The sequence below is a fragment of the Ursus americanus genome, chromosome 3, assembly GCF_024610735.1.
Source record: "Ursus americanus isolate L20-20 chromosome 3, mUrsAme1.1.p, whole genome shotgun sequence".
NCBI classification, from domain to species: domain Eukaryota; kingdom Metazoa; phylum Chordata; class Mammalia; order Carnivora; family Ursidae; genus Ursus; species Ursus americanus.
Window position 1 is genome coordinate 68958313 of NC_142129.1, and position 22532 is coordinate 68980844.

Consider the following 22532-nt stretch of genomic DNA (forward strand, 5'->3'; position numbering starts at 1 on the left):
ATTAAGGAGGGCACGTATTGCATGGAGCACTGGGTATTATACGCAAATAATGAGTCATGGAACATTACATCAAAAACTAAGGATGTACGGTATGGTGACTAACATAACATAATAAAAAGTTATTTAAAAAATTAAAAAAATAAAAATATACTTTTATATAGCCCAGTACTACTGAATACTGTCCAAGTCCTACTGTTAGTGTTCCCAGATACATCTTCTTGTGTGGACTCTCATCTGGGTGACAACGTTAAACATTCAAATCCAGTGAAATTATTGAACGTGTCTAATGAGTTGCATGGAGCCTGAGACCAAGATTTGGTTTTGTTCTGTTTTTTAATAATGAATGTCTCATTCCTTTTTCCATGGCGGTTGTCTCCTTAAGTCCTATTAAGTAGAGTTTTTCTCACAGCTGGGAGGGATTGTTATTCCCATTTATAGATAATGAAACTGACACAGAGAATTGAAGTGGGCTGTTCAAGGTCACCTCGACTCCAGGTGTCATATCCCGCATCTCAGGATTTTCTGTCCAGTCCTTACAGGTGTGTGAGTCATGCCGGGATCATTTGGATAGGACTGTTTTGGTTATGCCTGTTTGGGAATTAAATGTGAGTAAACTGGATGCTGGCAAGGGCACACTGATTATTTAAGGAGGAAACTGGCTCCTATTACCAGGAACTGGGGGTAATAATCGCTTTGGCATATTAAATGCCATCTCTATTTTAATTTAATTTTGCTAACAATTTGTTTTAATAGTCCTACGTAGTGACAAATGCTCATGGAATCGGGATTGTTAAATAGAGTCATTTGTTGGGGTTCATGCTGCTCCTCACCATGGTAGCAGTCAGCTTTCCGTGGCCTTGCCCCCCCAGGCCAGTGAGAAAAGGAAGAGTGTGGCAGGTCAAAGGAAGTACACTCACCTCTGAACCTGGCACAAGAAGTGCTGACGAGCGTGTCACTTACGCTCCTGATGACTCAGCATTTCCTGGTTTCTCTCTGTCGTGGTGCTAATAATATCGAATGACCTTGGTCCAAACTGACTGTTTCAGGGAACCTTTGGTTTCCTCATCATCAGACATTTGAAATCAGAAATCCTTTCCTTTCTTTCGCACATTAATTAAGAGTACTAGGTATGAGCCATTGTATTCTGTGTTGGATTACATGCCTTTTGTTCTTAAGATTAGAAGTAGCTTTGGCTCTGGAGTATAATAAGTAAATACATGCTTACCTCTCAGCGTAAGGCAGTCCTGTTATATATAGAATTCGTCTGCTCTTTGTATTGTTTCTGCGCAGTCCGATGACTGGGGCAGAGGTGGAAGGAAATGAAGTTCAAACCACAGTTGCAGTGTATTTGCTACATTGATTTTAGGAAAGGCTTAGGGACCCAGATGCCCAGCAGGGAGGGAAACTGCATCTGTTCCATCGGAACCCTCATCGCTCTCCGAACAGGCCAGCACAGCCCACTCTGTGAGCGAAACCAAGTTGTATTTACTAATTCGTTTTATGTTTAGAACTAGCCAAGATTATTAGACTGAGAAGCTATTCGTATTGAGACATCTGGAGATGAAGCATTTCAGAAATCCTTGACAATTTTAGAAAACCTCGAAAAATTTTTACCTGTTTTCCTGGGCTGTTATAACATCAATTATAGGACGTGGTTGAGAGTTTGTCCATGTTGACAGCCAAGTTGTTTAAAAATTTATGAAGCAGTTTTAAAGTTATTTTATACGTTATCCAGACATGAAGTTTCTCTAGAAATACATTTTTCTTATTAAAGACAATTTTAGGGGCGCCTGGGTGGCGCAGTCATTAAGCGTCTGCCTTCGGCTCAGGACGTGATCCCAGCGTTCTGGGATCGAGCCCCACATCAGGCTCCTCCGCTGGGAACCTGCTTCTTCCTCTCCCACTCCCCCTGCTTGTGTTCCCTCTCTCGCTGGCTGTCGCTGTCAAATAAATAAAATAAAAATCTTAAAAAAAAAAAAAGACAATTTTAAAGCAGTAGTTTACAGTGAAGAGATACTTAAAGCAAAAATAATGGTGTGTTTAAAATGAATATTTATTCTTACTTCTTTATGTGTTTTTATCTTTACAAGGCCCCTAAATAGCAAGCATTTAGCTGCTTCCAAGTAAGCAAAAGTAAAAATTCCTACAGAAAACATAGCCCTGACCTTTTTGCACATGTAATCCAAACGAAAGTTAGCTTTGAAGTGGTGTCTTGTTACATAATCGTACTGAAAGTATGCAGTAATATGTATTCCTTTGAATGTCTTTCATTCAGAAACATATTCTTGTTTATTTGACTGTCCTACCAGCTGAAAATGGATTATGTTCTGGTTGTTCATCTAACCACCCAACCTCAAAATACTTGAGAAATTACATGAAGAACTTCATTCCAAAGCATAACATTTTCAGAGAGATTCAGACCATTGGAAGATTGAACATGGAATTTCACTCCATAGATGATTAAAATAAAAAACAAACAATGGAAGAAAATAAGCAGAATTTAGAAACCTAGGTTTTGCCTGACAGAACACCTGTCCAATCAGCAGTAAATTATTTTAAAGAGCATGTACTTTCTAGAAGGTACTTAGTGTGGGCCATTTGTTTCAGACATGTCTATAAGCATTGCTACCAGACTATTTGGCCAACTCAGCATTAGGGAGTAGAGCGTTCAGAAGCATAGCAAATCATTGCAAAGAGTGTGAGAATTATGACCAGTACAGGCAAAAACAAATGAAACCCCTTCTTTTCTTGGGTGTTCTCTGAGATGCTGCTATAGGAACCTGAGGATTGGTAGCATTTGCTTAAGACTGTCAAGTTTCTGGTGCTGCCCACAGTACAAAAACTGGCATTTTGATTCCTTTTGAATTTCCTCATCTGATTTAGTGAGCATTCTGCATATTGAGAATTCCTCTGCAAGAAATTCTACTTATCACTAAAAAAGAAAACTACTATAAGAGATTTCTTCTTTTAAGATTTTATTTATTTGAGAGAGAAGGGAGAGCACAAGGTGGGGGTGGGGGCAGAGGGAGAGATTCGTCTCGAGCCCAGTGTTGGGCTCCATCCCAGGACCCTGGGATCATGACCAAGCTGAAGGCAGACACTTAACCGACTGAGCCACCCAGGCCCCCCATATGAGATGCCTAATTTTTGTGATTGTTTGGCATTTATAGGGAAGTCTTTTTGTTGAGTTGCCTAAGTGAGGAATTGAATCCTCCAGTTAAGAAAACCTAGTTAATTGGGGGCGCCTGGGTGGCATAGCAGTTATGCGTCTGCCTTCGGCTCAGGGCGTGATCCCGGCGTTCTGGGATCGAGCCCCACATCAGGCTCCTCCGCTATGAGTCTGCTTCTTCCTCTCCCACTCCCCCTGCTTGTGTTCCCTCTCTCGCTGGCTGTCTCTATCTCTGTCGATAAATAAATAAAATCTTAAAAAAAAAAGAAAACCTAGTTAATTGAAAGTTGTCATCTCTCCTGACCATTAAGACCCATTTTCAAAGAATTAGAATATGACAAATATATTGAACACTAAAGCTTGTAATTTAATACTTTGTTGATTATTGAGAAAATATTTCAAGATTTATACTTTACTGTAATCCTTCCCAATTGCAGTTATGATGAACATGGCCTATTCCTGCTATTGAGAGAATTGCAGTTAATAAAATATTAACTTGGTTTTATGACTTGGCTATCCATGAAAGAGGAGAGAAGGCCTTATGTCTTGTCTGTTGAAGAAACAAAATCTATTGTGTTATATCTTGGTTAGATATAAAATTTCTTTTTTTTTTTTTTTTTTTTGGTGGGGGGACAGAGGGAGAGAGAATCATAAGCAGACTCCATGCTGAGCTTGGAGCCCAATGTGGGGCTCCATCTCACAATCCTGAGGTCATGACCTGAGTCCAGATCAAGAGTCAGATGCTTATCTGACTGAGCCACCCAGGCGCCCCTAACATTTCACTCTTTAAATCCAGAGATTATGGAGGGAAAGTTTGAGAGGTTGAAATGGGAGTAGTGAAGGGAGTGAAGGGCGAGCAGGGAGTTTAGGTAGAGAATAAACGGAGAAGACAAGTGTATAAGAAAATTCTGAAGTATAGAGGTAAATAAAGTAGAGAATGACCAAAAAAATTAGAAGAGATCAAATTAAAGAAATAAATCCTTTCTTAAAGTTTTGAAATATCATGAGAATGTCAAAATTAGGGTGGCAGAAAACTCCTGGTTCTGAGAGAGTATCCCTAGATTAGACAAAGACAGAAATGACGTTAAAGAAAAAAAGTAGAAGGAAAGAAAAAACACCTAAATGTGCAAGAGAGTAATTAAGAATTAAAATGAGTTTGGATCCAAAATTGGTAAGAGCTACAACTTCAGTGTGGTTTATCTTAAATCGTCGACCTGTTACCCAAAACCCACATTTGTTTGTTCTTTTCATATTATGTTTTTGGTGGGAAACATAAAGTAAATTCTTCTTGCATTCATCAGCTTTTGGTCTTATGGTAGAAAAATATGGATAAAAATGTTGTCCTACCTGACATGCAAATAAGAGTTTTTGGTCTGTTCTACATGTTGTAAAATTACTATTGGTTTTCATTATTGGCATTATTATATGGGGTATCTTGTGCTTCTTATCCAGTTACAGAGAAGCCCTTGTCATATGATGTTAAAACATGAACTGACTTCTTTAGAAGGATAAGTGGTAATCAGTTTAGGACGTTGGATTCTTCATTTCTCCTTCACATCCCCACCACTCTTCATGGGGGATCATGTGCATTATCCATTTTGCACTTAATTGCATGTGTTTATAAAGATGCTAATCAAGTGATAAATAGTGATAAAAATAAAGGGATGGTGGTGGTGGGGAATCACTAACAAGTCTACAATGGTAGGGGCATCTGGGTGACTCAGTCAGTTAAGCACCTGCCTGCAGCTCGGGTCATGATCCTGGAATCCTGGGATCGAGCCCCGTGTCGGGCTCTCTGCTCAGTGGAGAGTCTTCTCCCTCTCCCTCTGCTGCTCCCCCTGCTCGTGCTCTCTCGAATACACTCTCTCTCTCTTAAATAATAAATAGGTAAAAATTTATTTAAAAAAAAAGTCCACCATTGTTTATTTTTTAAAGGGACATTTTAAACAGTCCTAGATACATTCTCAAAGTACATTGCTAAATTTGGTGGGGGTTTGGAGGAGAGATATATACACATATATATTTTAAAGATTTATTTGAGAGAGAGTGAGAAAGTACGTGTGTACGAGCAGGGGCAGAGGGAGAGAAACTCAAGCCGACTCCGTGCTGAGCGTAGAGCCCAGTGCAGGGCTGGATCCCACAACCCTGAGATCATGACCTGAGCCGAAATCAGGAGTCTGATGCTCAACCAGCTGAGCCACCCAGGCGCCCCTAGAAGACATTTTGTATATATTTTGTGAGGGGAAATCTCTGTCTAGTTTTACTTGATGTGAGGATATGAAGCTTCTGTAGATAAGATATTGTAATTATACCTTTGTCAGGAAGTTAGGTTTTTTTAACTTTTTTTTTTTTTAGTAAAATATGCATCACCTAAAAGTGATCATTTTAACCATTTTCAAGCGTACAAGTCAGTGGCATTAAATACATCCACATTGTTGTGGAGCCATCAGCTCTATCCAAGCCCAGAATTTTATTTCCCCCTTTCTCACAGGAAGATAAATTTTTAAATGACGTTTGGTCACCTGATGAGAGCCAGGCAGCAGTTCGTGATACAGCCAGCAGGCTCAGTGTTAGGAATAGAAATAATAGAGGCGCACTAAAGCTAGCTCAAGAAAGAAGGATGTTACTGTCAATGCACAAGCCCTTCATGAGAATCTTTGCACATTTGTCTTCTTGGGACCGGGGTTCTGGACTCCAGGACCCTATAAGGAGTGCCTGTGGTCTGTCTTGCACCACCGTGCAGGGTTTATCCTCACGGCTTCCTGTGTGTCTTCATACCCAGGGCTTCCTCATAACCTCCACATCCACAGGCCCAGGGTGGTCTTCACAGCTCTGGGTCCGTGTGAGGTTTTTGGTGTGGTGCCCAGACCCGCATACAAACACTGGTTCTTAGTTCATATTTCAGAGAGGCTGAGGCATGGTGTGGGGGAAACAAGCCCTAATCTGGGCAAGACTGGATTTTCACCCTGGTTTCACATGGTGAAGAACGTTGGTTGGCATTTGATTGTTGTTCTAGCTAAGGTCTGAGTCTTTAAGACGTAAAGTACCGTGTTTGTCATGAAAATGCAGCTTTAGGATAATTCTTATATCGTTTTGAAGTTTGACTAAGCGTTTCAAAGCCATATATGTGTTCCTAAACAGGTTTACAGTTGCATGCTGACACTGACGGTAGCTTTTAGTCACAGAAACTTGAAGAAGTTTCACCTTGAGAGCACTGAAAATGCTCGTGGAGAGTAGGTTGCCTGGATGAACATCATCAGTTCCTGGCCACAGCAATCATAGAGCATACTCATTTTGGCGGGAAAGTCATGCTCTTCAGATTGAAAAATTGGAACATCATTACAGAAGACGGATTTTTATTTTAAACCATTGAACAGAAATGCTGTGTGGCTTATGATGACTAGAAGACACCTTATGTATAATTAACTTAATGATGAATGCTTTTAGCAACACACCCAAATGAGCAACATCTCTTCAGATCCTGGATGACTTGAGCCCAGAGAAGGGGCAACATGGCGGTGATGCTGGACCGGCAGGCAGCTCCACAGATCAGCTTCCCACTCCTCCCAGGTTTAGCCCTGCCACTCTGTTGGTGCCTACGTTGGGAGCACTGGTTATATGACCAGTTCTCTTCCACTGGGGCTTCAAGCACCCTTGCGTTGAGAGAAAGGGCCATATGTTTTTTAGAGTTGAAGAAATTATAGACTTTCGGAGCTGCTCATACTCATTTGTTCAGTTTTTGAACCGGGATTATTTATACAAGCACTGCTTGACCGGCATTTCTTCCCCAAGATCACGTTATAGCAGTGGTCTTCCGCTGGGAGCGGTTTTACCTCTGGGGGGGGGGGATATTTGGCAATCTCTGGATGCATTTTCTTTGTCATAGCTGGGGAAGGGTACTGCTACTGGCATCTAATAGGTGAAGGTCATGGATGCTGTTAAACATCCCACGAGGCACGGACAGCTCCGTACTGCAAAGACAATGCAAAACGTGGATTGTGCTGAGGCTCCGAAGGCCTGCATTACAGAAAGGCGCTGGTTAACATCAGTTTGTAGGAGGCAGAAGGTAGTAAAGTCTGTGGTATAAACTGGGCGAAACAAAGAGGCCCAACACTGTCTAGCATTAATAAGGTTAACATTCCTACAGTCAGCACTCGGATGTTAGTACTTTACCATCAATGCGTGAGATGGGGAAAACCCAGAGTAGGGATAACTTTCGTCCTTAATTGTTTAATTGGGAATAAGAGCAGATGGCTGGGATGGACAGAGCTAAGGTCAACTGGGAAGTTTGGGATTTGGGAAAATTTGGGAGTTTAGTTTGGGACTGGAATCCACGATGAAGGGCAGGAAGTAAATGTCGTTGCATTTGTTCATTTATTGAATTTTCATTAGTTTTATTTTATCCCTGCTAGGGAATCAGAGCTTTTTGAAAAAAGACTAAGGAAGTAGGGATGACTCTGTTGACCCTTCCTTACAAGAGGATACACTCATCCTCCAGTGGAGAAAGTGTGAGGTAGTTCCAGACAACTGACACCTCTGATTAGAGCCCCCTCCAGCTTCGGGGTGCATCGCCTCCCGTCTGTTCTCTGTTGTCTTTACGTATGTCACAGTGGCTGGTCTATCAGGTTTTATGGTTTGCCTTCTAATGCCTCTATCTGTACAATGTCATTAACACATATGCGGGGATTAAATAAAATAACCAGGGGAGAAGAACTTTTGAAATGAATTGAAGTGAATGATTCTGAAGTTTACGAATGTAGTAGATGGCATCCATAGACAGATGAGGCTTTACCTGTTTTCTCTTCATCTAGACTTGACCCTAGAAGATTAGTTTCCCTTCTACTTGACATGGTCTGGTATTAACCAAGTCCGAGAGGTTTGCCTGTTCGATATGCACTTGTCTTCAAAGGTTAGGCTCTGATCTCATCAGCTCCATTAAGAGCATTTCTGGAAGCGTGAGTGCTTCCGTTGACAATTAAGTTTGTCTCCCCTGGTTTAACTCTGTGTTCTAGCTTGTCCTGCGGGGCCCGTGCTTATGTCACGTGTGCATGTCTCCTTCCCTCAACTGTAATGAAAGATCTTCGTGAATAGAGCTCACGACTTCTTCTTTGGTGGTTAGCATGCTGCTGAGCATACTACAAGTGCTTAATAAATGCCCGTTGTTTGGTGGGTTATGTGAGATATTCTATTTCTTTAGAAATTACATCAAAATAATATACACAAAGGCAGTCAAATGATGGGGTATAAAAAAACCTTGAAAAGATTAATTACTACAGGTCATCCTAACACCGGGTTCCATGGGAACGGTAGGTTTTAGGAATAGCGTCAGAACATACGCAGAAGTGAACACTACCCCTCAATAGCAGTAGTTTCTCAACAGAGGGAGATTTTGCCCCCAGAGGACATTTGGCAATGTCTGCAGATATTTTTTGGTCGACAGTTGGAAGGATACTGCTGGTATCTACTGGGTAGAGGCCAAGTACACAGCTAAACACGCTAAATGCACAGGGAAGTTCCCCACAAAAAAGAGTTGTCTGGCCTCAAATGTGAATAGTGCCCCCCGTTGAGACACCTCAATCCACAGCCTTGTGTGGACACCACCATGAACGTCCTTTACCACCTAAAGGAATGAGAACAAGCAAAAAAGCAGTGCCTACTTTTATATGGAAGAAACGATTATATATTATAAACTCCTAAACAGTGGGGACTGCAGCTATGTACATAAACCAGAATGGTCTGACAGTTAAAAAGATGTGTGATAGCTGCTTATGTAATAAACGGGTGCTTTTTGTCTTTGGCCATGACTTTGGGAGGAGGGGACAATAAGTTGAGAGAATTCTCTTAAAGCTGAATGCACCTTTCCGTGAGTTTAGAACATGAGAGGACTTTGCTAACCCAGAAAGATGTATTTGAATATTACATTTTTGAAGGTTACATTTTTAATAGGCTGGAATTCCTCCAAAAGGTTTGATGGCTATGTTAGAACACTGAAACATGCATCCTTCTGTTTTTCCAAACATTTTTAAAGCTTCCTTGAAGAATACTTGATAATTTTTAAGGTATAAGAATATGCTTTCCCTCCTGAAATTAACTTTGGGAGGTAATTTTGCTGCATTCAGTGGCAGAATGGTACAGTGGGGAGGACAGTTCACAGAGGGATCCTAGGCGGGTCAGCTTACCGTGCCCCCCCCACCCCCAGTTTCCTCATTTTCAAAAAGGAGGACTAAAGCTTGATGACTTTGGGCTTTAAAATTCTATGTTCCTATAATTTTAGTATGAAATAGTAAAAAAAAAAAGAAAAAGAAAAAGAGAGAGACATTGTGCAGTCTTTTAGGAGAGAAATTTTGAAGGCTTAAATTATTCCAGTTTGTTTCTTAGGAACTAAAGAAATAATCCTTTTCTACAAAGGCTCACTCCCAGTGTTTAAAGAAAGAAAGGAATTCCTGTTATAAGTAAAAGTTGTCCCCACCTCCAAACAAAATAAAAAGAGTCAAATAAAATTTACAACTGATTTTAAAATGTCATTGTTAGCTAATTTTGAAAATTTTGCCCATTTTCTTCTATGTGTTTATACTTAAGTATAAAGAAAACATTTTAATACACTACTGCTGGTGCAGAGTTTTTCACACAATTAGGGTTAAGCTAGATGCTTCCATACATTTGCTGTTTGTAGAGGTAAAACACATTTGAAAGCTTTATTAAGGTTTTTAGTCTACCATTTAGTAAGTTATTGGGCTCTGAATGAAAGGATGACTCTTTCCTGTGTGGTGTATGGAAAATTAAATGGAAACTTGAAATTTCCTCCTTTTTCCTAAAGTGGCAATTCGGGTACTCACAAGATTGGGGATGTTACAAGATCCCAAGAAATGAAGCTTGCTTTTGTGGTGTCTCTATTCTGAAGAGACTGGGAAGTTGGTTCTGGCATATTCCGGTTTCCACGGGGGCCTATTCTAGAACATGGCTATCAGGATTGCCTGATTTGAAGATGATTTTTGGATGGACCCAAAGATGCTAAGGCATCCAGTTACAGTTTGGATCTCATTCCCAGAATTAATGTTGCTTACAGCGACTAGCAGTGTGTGACATGGGATACGTTCATGAAATAGTGCCTTAGATGACTTCCCACCTAGCAGAGGTTAACTGAGCGCTTCCTGAGTACAAGGCACTTACTATAAGTAATAGGTACAGGGGGGAATCAAAAAGTGTATTAACGGTCGCTATTTTCAATGAGTTTATGACCTAGCAGGAGGAAAGAGAGAAGGGACCCATGTAAATTACTATAATACAAAGAATAAAGCAATATGGACCATTCAGAGTCAGAGATACAATTCTAGGCTACCTCAGAAGAAGAAATTGTTTAACCTGTGGGAGCAGGGAAGTTAGACTCCACAGAAGGAGGTAGACAATGAGCAGAATCACACAAGTGGAGATGAATGGCCTATGCTGCCTGGCGGAGAAGTCTGAGGTGTTGAGTTGACCAAAGTGAGAGGGGAAGGGAAGTAGTAGAGATATGCACAAGTGGTGGGAATAATAGAATATCAGAATAGACCAGGTTGAAGTCGAATCTAGAGACAAGCAAACTAGTTAGGAGATGGACCATTTCTTAGGGAGAGAGAGAAAAAAATGGTGGCCTATTTTGGAATAGTTTCCTCGAAATGAGAGGAAAGGTTAAGTATGAGAGAGTTGAGTACAAGAATTGGCCAGTCTGGGTAGCTGGTTGGGTGTGTGGGTGAGCAGGGCCATAGAGTCAGCAAGATGAATTGGGGTTGGTTAACCTGAGTGAGAGAACGGTGGTTCAACTGTTAGAAGTAGGACTCCTAGGAGAGAAGGAAGCGGGTTTGAGGGACACCAGTGAGATCTGTTTAGAATGCGTTGAGTTATATGTGCTCTCAGGAAGTAGCCGAGGCAGAGTTATAGTTGAAGTACCGGAAATTGCAAGATCCAGAGAGGAGTCCAGAAAACCTGTGACATTCTTAAAGGAGACCTAGATCTTTTTGAGTCCCACATTTGGAATACCGTATTGCATACAGTGTGTCCCACCGCAAGGAGGAACCCACAAACGCCCCATGTGGAAACTGAGTGTGCTGACTAGGCTTGTGTCACCAGTTAAAATGACTTGTTAACACACACCAGTTTTCACAAGCACAGGTGTTTTCAAATCATGCCTCAGAAACAGTTGCTGTCTGTAATAGATCCGTAAGGTCCCTGTCAAATTGGACGCTACATATTAAATTAGTGACTGAGCAAGAGCACCCATGTGTTGAGGGAAAAAGTAAAACTGAGAATGGAACCTCGAGATTACCTGCATTTAGGATCGAAGGAGAAAAAAGCGTCAGAGAAGAAGGCAGAGACCAGAGAGGGAGAAATGCAAGAGAATTTAGAGAAGTCTTGGGAGGGGAAGAGTTTCAAGGAGAGGGAGGCATTTCATTCAGGTATCTCAGGTGCTGCCAAGAGGTTGAAGAGACTACATTTAGTAGCGGGAAGTTACCAGTATCTCTTTGAGAGACAGATTTTGCTGAAGGGTGGAGAGGGAAGCCAGGTCACAGATAACAAAGGAATGGGAAAGTGTAGCACCGAGAGTAGACTATCGTTACATAAATTGAGGGGATGGAATGTTGGTAGAATGACAATCAGGTTGAAATAAAAGTGGTTTAACATTTTTGGTGTCATGATACAAAGGAAATATGAGTGTGTTTGTAGATGCAGAGGAGAGATTGGAGAGGAATGATAAAGAGTAAAAACTGAGGGGCGCCTGGGTGGCTCAGTTGGTTAAGTGTCTGCGTTCTGCTCAGGTCATGATCCCAGGGTCCTGGGATCGAGCCCTGCACCGGGCTCCCTGCTCAGTGGGGCACCTGCTTCTCCCTTAACTTCTCCGTGTGTGCGTGCGTGCGCTCTCTCTCTTTCAAATAAATAAATAAATAAATAAATACTTAAAAAAAAGTAAAAGTTGATGAAATAAGAACTTAGCAGAGGGTGGAGGGCACAGTTGGTGGGGGACACCTCTTCTTGAAGAGGAGAATACTTTCCTGTGAAACATGAGGGACAGAAGACCTGGGGATGAGGCAAATGGCTTTGATTTTCTTCTGTTACGAGAAAAGACCATATGCAGAGAGCAGGGAGGAATTGGGAGCCCTAAGTGAAGCCTGAAGGAAGTGTCCGGAGTTAGAGAAGGTGAAGGAAGAAGAGCCACAGGTTGAAGACCGGGAAGTGGAGAAATTGGCTCTAAGAGGGACCTGAACAGGTGGAGGAATCTAAAGTGATTAACACCCCTGAAGTCCCTTAGGCATAGAGAGAGTGTCCTTCATTCACCTACAAATGAAGGCTTTATCATGTGCTAAAGGTATGCCTCAAGAGAAGCCTTATGCTTAAAAAAAAAATTGTTCTAATAAATGAAATAAAAACTAAAATTCTTAAGAATAAGTCATACTCATCATCATCATCATCTTCCAACTAATCTTTAATTGAACACTTGACATGTCCCACACCCGATTTTGCCCGTCATGAATGGTTTCATCTTTACAGCAGCCCTGCTGAGTTTACCTTCAAGTAAGTAGTTTCCTTGTTTTGTGTTCTTTGTTTATTGTTTAAAAGCTATACACACACACACAGATCATTTTTTGGCATATACTAAGAGTGGATTAATTAACTTATGTGTAGACACTTAAAAATTGGGTGTGATATTTTTAAAAATCAGGGTGACATACTTTATATCTATAAAGTATTTTTAAGAACTTTTCATAAAAGAGCTCTTACATAGCCAGCCTGGCAAAATTTATGCTCATTCAGCAGCACATATACTAAAATTGGAATGATAGAAAGATTAGCATGGCCCTTGTGAAAGGGTGACACACAAATTCGTGAAGCATTCCATATTAAAAAAAAAATTAATGCACTTAACTAGGGCTTAGTAAAAGTTGGGTGAGTCTTGCTTAAAACAGTTACTATTTGTTGAATTCCTGTTTCCTCAAAATGTTAACTTAGAGTTGAAATGCAAAAGAGGAGATTTGATACAGCATCCTGACATTTGACATTTTAAAGTAATTTCATTAGATCATCAAGCTCTGAATTATTGAAGATTGTTCTACTGTAAACAGTTCTTTCCATTATCTTTCTTTGAATTAGAAACAAGTTGCCTGCCATTTGCCTGGAAAAAGATAAATGTATTATGCGCTAAAATATACAAAGATTTTGGCATTATGTCTTCTCTGCTTTTTATTAATGAATGCTTTTGTTTAGTCTTACATCAGATGAATAGAACAGATTTGTGTTTTGAAGAGTTTAAAGCCAGGAACAAAATTCTCTGTAACTGCGTTGACAAAATTCACTTGAAAAGTCGAATCTCACCCAGGAAGAGTCATTTTCAATCTTACTTCTACCCCAGCACACCCCAGAAGGAAGTAGCGGCTCCCCAGAATAGCGATTCCAATAATGTGGGGACAGTTTTGCTAACTGCCCTATCTCCAGTGTTGGCACATCCAAGGTGCCCAAGAACCTTTGATTAATTGGCTGATTCTCAGTGGAGGCTAAGGAAGAGGTGTTTGTCAAGGCTCACAAGGGACTTTATATTATTTGGTCCTCACCCTCCAGCATTTCCCACCCCATGAGGCAATTCATAATTAAAACATTTCAGTATAAACAAGGTCTAAGAATTAGCCTTCTCAAATGTGCTCTTATCTGCCCCCCAAAGAGATGGTCGCTTTTGAAGTTCTTCTAGCAGACCTGAGTAAATACGTGCTGGGGTATTGTCTTTATTCTTACAGTTTAAAAGTTGCATGAATTAGAAATCGAAATGCAGAAACCTTCTGTTACAGTGCGAAGAAAAAGTATGTCTCAAGGTCAAGGTAACCACTGTTGCCTTTTCAGGAGTCAGTCAGAATGATGGCTGGCTGCCCATAGACAGGGAGCCAATTCTGTGGTGTGGTTGCCATGTTCCAGGATCTGCCTGGCATTAAAGGCTGGAAGCCCAATTTTATTAGTATACCTAGAGGGATTGAGAGTCCAGGGATGACAGGTTCATGCCAACCTCATAAGAAACCGAGGTTTGAACCAAAACATTAATTTACTCTTTTCCAATAAAAGCTGTACTTCTCGAGTGTGCTCAGATCTGCCAACCAAGGCATTGCCTTCCCTGCGTGCTTATCTGTGGGAGAGCCAGATTATAGTGGGACAGTCGCACCGTGCGTGTGGAGCCCCGATGGGGAGTCTGCTGATGATCTTAACGTCTGATGGCTTCCGACCCTGTGCTCAGCGCACCCGTTGTGACTGTAGGGGAGGAAGTTCTGTTTGTCACACAAACTCCCTCACCTGTGACAGGGTCCGAGCCACACTGCCAAATTGGGTCTTCTCCAGAGTTTGCTTTTGTAAAGATGAAATAGAGGCTTTCTGCGAAAGTAAGTTGACTTGATGACACTGTGCTCTGCTAGTTGCCGTCACAGTCCTGTCCCTTAGATTTGAAGCGCTCCTAGTCTCTTGGGTCTTTGCTGTTGGCAGTTCATCCTCATCACTTACGTTTTGATTTTCCCTACTTCTCTCTCAGAGTTGTTCCCTCATTTGATTCAGGGGCTAACATGTTTTCTGTCCCACGTCCTACTTAGGCATACTTTTGTGTCTCTTCATTAAACTGAGATCCCTGACTGAAAACTAACCTCCGACAGATAACTTTTTGGCATATCATGTAATAGTGGTATTTGAAAAATGTGTAACTAGTATTTAAGTGAAGTATTTTAGAGTTCTCTAGTATTTTATTTACCTCTATGGTTAACAAGTACTAAATTATAAATTCTATACTTTCCTGTTTTAGAATTTCCATGGATGAATTCCTTTCGAGTATCTAAAAAATAATATGTATTAAGGGGGAAATGTCCTACCCTTACCAACTCAGTTTTTCTTTAAGAAACTGCTATTCTAATTCTGAAAGGGAAATAGATGATGTTTCTGAAAAACAAAGAAAAGAGAAGTGAAATATCAAAGAAGGAGGTCAGAAACGATAAAATACAGTAAATAATATTTAAACGTTTAGTTACTTGCAAAATATGATTATCTCTCAGGTTATTCTGTAAGGATGAATAGAAAGACTGAGAAGAGACTGTGTGAGCTATCGGGGGTATTGTCCTTTCAGCACGTCAGATCAGGTCGGTAAAAACGGTGACGTCATAGAGCAACTTGTTATCTGCTCATTTCTCTGTTAGTTAAAGGGGGCTATGTAGCCAGTTTTGCTTTTTGGTTTTACTTTTAACAAAGAAATAGAAGCCGAGAGGGCAGTGATTAAATATCCACATGTCTGTAACCTTTTAGGAGTTGTATAAGTATTGTCCATTCCCAAGGTCATATTTTTCAAAACTATTGTTCATTACCCAACAAAATGGAAATATTTTAAGTGATATCCTATTAGCAGCCAGGAAACTCTCGTACTGACGTTAGCAGATTCGGGTTTAGCAGGCCAGTGCTGAGCTCTAACCTTTGTATATACTACTTCCATATGCATAATGTAAAAATCTATAAAATTCTGACACAAGAGAAACTGGTTACATTAAAATATATGGGTAGTTGTGCTTAGAGAATTGGACGGAATCACGGATGGGTTTATTGGTGTGTCAAGATTGAGACGTCGAAGAAACAGAAAGATCAGATGTGTGCTGTGGCGCAGGTTAGGTCTCTTTTATTGTTTTCGTCCTGCTCTGACTCCGGATTGGGGCAGGGCTTATCTCGGATGTGATTGAGGATATAGAAGTTGTTTGTTTGAGGAAGCTCTCTTTCTGTAGTTCCTTGGAAATTTCTCAAACTGTTGGAAGAGTGAAACATGTTGTCATTTTAAAACATTTTGTGACCTAGTTTTGGCCGAAGTCTCTTTTTGTACTGGCAAATACACAGGGGATTTAGGCTTTACTCTAATAGCTAAATGAACTCAAATGTATACTGAATGTAAATTGCTTTGAAGGCGATGGATCACAAGTTAATAGATTCTGGACCTTGTTTTTCCTTTCATGAGCAAGACATTCCTTGGAGTTAAGGGGAGATTTATATTAAAGAGTAGCAAATTGTTTCCCTCTTTTGGAAATAAGCAAAATCACCCTCTGATGATAAAATATTTCTTTAGCATGTCAAGATAGTTACCGAGGAAAGAAAGCATGCGGGGGGAAATGGGGATAACTTACTTCGTGGCTTACTGTTTAGGAAATGAAATATATTTAATAAAAGTGCAATTGCCTTATACTGTGTGACTTGAAAATAATGAGACAAAGAAAAAAATGAAAAACACCATGCTAGAACTTATATGACCAAATAAATCTTGTCCCACGGGAGGCAGTCCAGTTTTTCTAGCTCTGTTCTAATTGAGCAAAACATTTTCAGACTCTTTTGGAATTGTCTTCAGAAATGTTTTATGAGCCAAACCCCAAAATCAACATCTTTACTTTATTATCACACCTCTTTTTGGACCCAAAAGAATATTACTCAGCCTGATCCCCCACTTAATTTATCAGACTTGGCTCAGGCTATTTCCAAAAATACAGTGTGCTCTTTTATAGGACAATTGAATATTTTTATTCATTTATTTATTCATTCAGTGATGGAGGCTGAGCGCCTCCAATGAGTCAAGTACGTTGTGCTAACACATAGGAGTCTGGCTCCGGACATGGGAAGGGAGAAGGGAGACGTGTGAGGATCACAGAGGATGCTCACGCCTGAGCAGTCTTTGCAGATGAACAGGAAGTCACTAGGTGGGCAGAGAGGAGGACAGCTTTGGACACAGAGGTATCAGTTTGTGTTCAGGCACAGAGCAAAAACCACGCACATTTCAGAACTGCAAGTATTTCAGGATGGATAGAATCTAGTTAAAAGATGAAAATGAGGGGCGTCTGAGTGACTTCGTCAGTTAAGCATCTACCTTCAGCTCAGGTCATGATCCCAGGGTGCTGGGATCGAGCCCCGAGTTGGGCTCCCTGCTCAGCGAGTAGTCTGCTTCTCCCTCTACCCCCTCCCCCCCACTCATGTGCTTTCTCTCGCGCGCTCTGCTCTCTCTCTCTCTCTCAAATAAATAAAATTTTTTAAAAAATGATGAGAATGGATTGGTTATTGGGAACAGATCGGGAGGGCCTTAGTAAGCCATGGAATGGAGGTTGCGGTGGTTAAGAGTCTGCGTTCTCTGCCTGATTATCTGAGTTCAGATTTTGGCCCTTTCATTTGTAAGCTTTATGACCCTAGGCAATCTCTGAATCTTCCAGCCTTAGTTCTTTTCATCTGTAAAGAGAGGATGATGCCTACTTTATAGGGTTAAGAGGTTTAAATAGATAGACACAGATAAAGTTCTTTTTTTAAAATTTATTTATTTATTTATTTCCAATAAAGTTCTTAGTACCATGGCTGGCATATAGTAAGCGCTCAATAAATGTTAGATTTTTGTACTGCTGCTTTGTCCTGTGGGCAAGAAACAATAATGGAAGTATTTTAAAGAGCAGAATATACTTTTTTGCCTTGTTACACAAGGCATTGACTACTCCTCTCTTTTGGAGATAGTCTCTTCCCTTATTTTTTCTTTTTCAAATAGCTTTTTGACACATAATTGATATGCCATACAGTTTACTCATTTGAAGTGGGTGATTCAGTGATTTTAGTATATTTACAGAGTTGTGCTCACCATAATCTAATTTTAGAACATTTTCCTAACCCCTAAAAGAAATCTCATCTCTATTAGCAGTCAGTCCCCATTTCTTCCATCTCCTTGCTACCACTCACCCTAGGCAACCTCTAATTTACTTTCTGTTCTTAGAGATTTGCCTATTCTAGCCATTTCATATGAATGGAATCATTCAGTATATAGTCTTATGACCAGCTTCTTTCCCTTAGCATAATGTTTCCAAGAGTTATCCACATTGTAGCATGTATCAATCCTTCCTTCTTTTTTGTGACTGAATGATATTCCACCATATGGTATTACATATTTTGTTTATTCATTCATCAGCTGATGGACTTTGCCTTGTTTCCAGTTGTTGGCTATTATGAATAATGGAGCTGTGAACATTCCTATACTAGTTGTTGTGTGGACATATGTTTTCATTTCTCTTAGGCATATATGGAGGAGTAGAATTGCTAGATCATATGGTAACTCTATGCCTAACAGTTTGAGGAACTGCCAAATTTTGCAGAGTGGCTGCACCTAATTATATCCCTAATGTAGCACTATGGGAGGGTTCCACTTTCTCTACATCTTTGCCAATATTTTTATTATCTTTTTAATTTTAGCAATCTTGGTATATATGAAGTGGTATCTCATGGTTTTGCCTTGCATTTTTTTAATGACTAATGATGTGTGAACATCTTCTCCTGGGCTTTTTGGCCCTTATTCTGTCTTTAGAGAAATGTCTATTCAAATCCTGTGCCCGTTTTTATTTTACTTTATTTTGTTTTATTTTCAGCTTTACTGAGGTATATTTGACAACCTTTGCCCATTTTTAAGTTCGGTTGTCTTTTGATTTTTGAGTTGAAAGAGTTTTTAAATATATTTTGGTCGCAATTCTCTTACCAGATATAGGATTTGCAAATAGTTTGTCCCATTCTTTGGGTTGTCTTTTTATTTCCTTGGTGATGTCCTTTATAGCACAAATGGCTTTAATTTTGATGAATCCAATTTATCTATTCTTTCTTCTATTGTTTGTGCCTTTGGTGTCACATCTAAGATATCACTGCCTAACTCAAGGTCATAAAGATTTACTCTTATGTTGTTTTCTAAGAGTTCTATAGTTTTTAGCTCTCACAGTTAGGCTTATGATCCATTTTGAGTTATTTTTATGTATGTTGTGAGGTAGGGGTCCAACTTCAGTATTTTACGTGTGAATAGCCAGTTATTCTGGCATCATTTGTTGAAGAGTCTATTCTTTCCCCAACTTTTTGACACGCTTGTTGAAAATCGGTTGAGCATAAACACGAGAGTTAATTTCTAGACTCTTTGTTCTATTCCATTGCTCTGTATATGTATCTGTATGCTAGTACCACACTGTCTTGAATACTATAGCGTATAATAAGTTTTAAAATTTAGAAGTCCTCCAACTTTTTCTTTTTCAAAAAGATTATTTTGGCTATTCTGAGCCCCTTGCATTTTAGGGTCAGCTTGTCAATTTCTGCTAAAAGCCTGGGATTTTGATACGGATTGCATTGAAGCTACAGATCAGTTTTGGGAGTACTGCCTCTTAACAATATCAAGTCCCTCTCATCCATGAATACAGATGTCTTTCCATTTATGTAGATCCTCTTTAATTTCTTTTAACATTGTTTTGTGGTTTTCAGTGTACAGTGAACTTCTCTTAAATTTATTCCTAAATATTTTGGTTGTGGTTTTTTTTTGATGCTATTGTAAGTAAAATTATTTTCTTAATTCCCTCGTTTTTTGTGACATTTTCTCTGCTGTTTTCTTGCTCATCTCTAATTCGTTCAGGGCTGCTGTTCTTCTTCTTGCATGTTGTAGTCCCCGAGATTCGGTCTCACTCCTCTGCTAATAACTTTCCAAACTATTACTTGACCTGTATCCAAAGTTCCAAGTATGTGTTTACAGTTGTTCCTTGGACATTACCACCTGAGTGTCATAAACATCTCAAATCCATCTCTTCTGGAAAGAACTCATTAATTACTCCTCGTATCTTCTTTTCTCTTTTCTTCTTTTCTTCTACTGTTTGGAAATAGCACCACTATCTACGTTGTTGCCTAAACCAGCACTCTGAAAATCATTCTAATCTTCCCTTCTTTCAACTTTTACATCCTGGTTGACCACCAAATCCTAGGGATTCTACCTCCTAGATATTACTGTGGGAGTATAAATTGATGCAGTCTTCTATAAAGCCGTTTGGATCAAGAACTTTTTAAAAAAAGATTTATTTTTTTGAGAGAGAGAGTGCACATGCATGCAGTGGGGAGGAGCAGAGGGAGAATGGGGGGAGAATCCCAAGCAGACTCCATGCAGGGCATGGAACCCAACACAGGGCTTGATCCCAGGACCCCAAGATCACAACCTGGGCTGAAACCAAGAGTCAGACACTTACCTGACTGTGCCACCCAGGCACCCCTGGATCAAGAACTTTTTAAAAGTATATATATTTTGATTCAGAAAAGTATATAACTCTTGATTTTTGCAGCATCACTTACAGGAATTTATCATAAGGTAATGAGCCAATGTTACCAGAATAGGGAAATGGTTTAATAAGTTATGTAGATTTAGTACAATTTAAAAATGGTTTTATCATGTAGGAACATACATATATAGAGACTTGTGAAAGCATTTGATACATGGTGAAATTTTTTAATTGCAAAATGTTTGTGTGAAGTATGATTCTCTTTTTGTTGAACATCAATAGAAAATAAGCTCTAAGGGAGCAGGGATCTTGTCTCATTGACACTGATATCCCCGGAAGAGAGTAGGAGCTCAGGAGATATTTGTTGATTGTATTCATCTCTCTCTTTACTGCTTCTCTTGCCTTAATTTATCTGTATTTCTTACCTGGGCTTTTGCAGACACTTCCAACTTGTTTTCCTCGCCTCCAGTTTTATCCCCTACAGTCCAACTTCTGTTCTGCAGTCAGAGTGGTATTTCCAAGTGGTGAATCTGGCCATGGCATTGCCTACTGTAACATCCTTTGGTTCTTCCCCAGTGCTCCTAAGATAATTTCCAGACTTCCTAGCCTGGATTAGCAACCCCTTCGTAATTTCACTTCTGTGTACTTTTCCAGCTCTTCTCTTGCCATTTTCCAAGATAATCACCACATTATGCCAAACTATCCGCAATTCCCCAAATATGAATTTTCCTGCATACCTACATACCTTTGGACATGCTGTTCCTTCTGCCCGGACCATGCCAAACTTCCCTTGTTTATCTGGCAAATTCCAGATCATCCTTTGAGATTCTGCGCCCCAGCTATATCCCCTCCAGGCACATTTCAGTGCCTCTTCTGCAGGGCTTCCATAACTTCTGAACTCTTTTGTAACCCTTAATATATAGGAGATAGACATCTCTTTAGGGCTGGAGAATTAGCGAGGGCAGGGACTATATATTCCTCTGCCTTCAGCTCATCATCTTATTGCTGAATGGACTTCTGCTCTATCTCCATCTCAGGGCTTCCCAGTTTTGGTCTGAGGCCTGGTACCAATTTTCTATCATCTGTGATGAAATTAGAAAAATAAGGGCCCTGTGGTGAATTTTTCAGAAAGCTAAATCTGTTTACATTTTGGGTGTTACAATGTGCTTTTTCTAATGAAATGATGTTGATAGTAGATGGTAGGGTATATTTATGTCTTTAGTTGACAACATTCTGTCAGAGCCCAAAATTTGTTGGAAATTTTACAGTTCCCTGAAAACCAAGGGTCTGGGAACAGTGCTGTATCTCATGGGGTGGCACCAAGTCCCCAAAGTCAAAAGCCTATGAGTCATCCTTGGCTTCCCCTCCTTCCTCATCCCTCCACCCCCGCCACATTCAGACACTTAGCAAGTCCTGCCAATTCAACCTCCTAAATATTTCTGGAATCTGTACTCTCCTCTCCGTCCTTGCTGCCAGTTCCTTAGGACAGGCCCTCTTTATTTTCCCTGTACAACTGCAGCAGTCTCCTGACTGGTCATCTTGCCACTGTTCCCCTCTTACCCACGCCCATCAGAATGAGCTATTTAAAAATCAGGAGTAGATATCCATTTTCCACAGGATAAAGTTCCTTTTGGCATACAAGGTTTTTCTCTAGTGGGATTTCTTGCTGTCCTTTGTTCACACTGTCTCCTGGTTTTGAGTGCCCTTTCTTTACCACTTTCTTGGGTAACTCCTGTGTAAGTTCAGTTGTCACTTCCTCTATGAACCCTTTCGTACAAGTCTGAGTCAGGTGCCTCCTTTATTACTCTTAAAATACCTTGCATATATCTCTATCTCAGCATTTCCAGATTAGTTGATAATTCATCTTTTCATGTCTGCCTGCCCACTAGACTCTGAATAACTTAAGAAAATGTATTTTATCCTTTGATCTTTCTATCCCTAGCACCCAGTACAGTGCTAGAAAATAACAAATACTGAGTAAATGTTTGTTGGCTGAATGCATTTGTTTGGTATTATGATCAGGTATACACTGTGGAAGGTTTACGGACCGGAGTGAGGGGCTGAGTACAGAAAGTCTTCACAAGGCAGGGAGCAGGATAAAGGCCCTCTAGAGAAGTTTAGGCAAGAGTGATGAGTACCTGAGCTCAGGGAGTAGCCGTGGATAGAGAAATATTTAGGTGGTGGAATTGGTGCTCGATTGCATGTATGGAGTCTCGGAAGAACCTAGGATTACTTGAAGGTTTCTGGGCTTAGAAAATTGGTTGGTTGGTGGTATGGTTCACCAAGGGGGGGTAAGCTCCGTT

The 22532-nt window shown here is 40.2% G+C and overlaps 1 protein-coding gene, 1 non-coding gene and 1 pseudogene across 4 annotated transcripts in view; all 3 read left to right on the forward strand.

Moving 5' to 3' along the window:
• The window catches only part of CDK6 (cyclin dependent kinase 6), a 240637-nt gene that overhangs the window by 25775 nt on the left and 192330 nt on the right, over nucleotides 1–22532 (forward strand). The gene's annotated exons all lie outside the window — the stretch shown is intronic.
• Nucleotides 1–22532, forward strand: part of LOC148110411 (ubiquitin-like modifier-activating enzyme 5 pseudogene) — a 37892-nt pseudogene continuing 15360 nt past the window's right edge.
• Nucleotides 12944–13046, forward strand: LOC123789731 (U6 spliceosomal RNA). Its single transcript, XR_006778891.1, has one exon. It is a non-coding gene; the product is annotated as a U6 spliceosomal RNA (small nuclear RNA).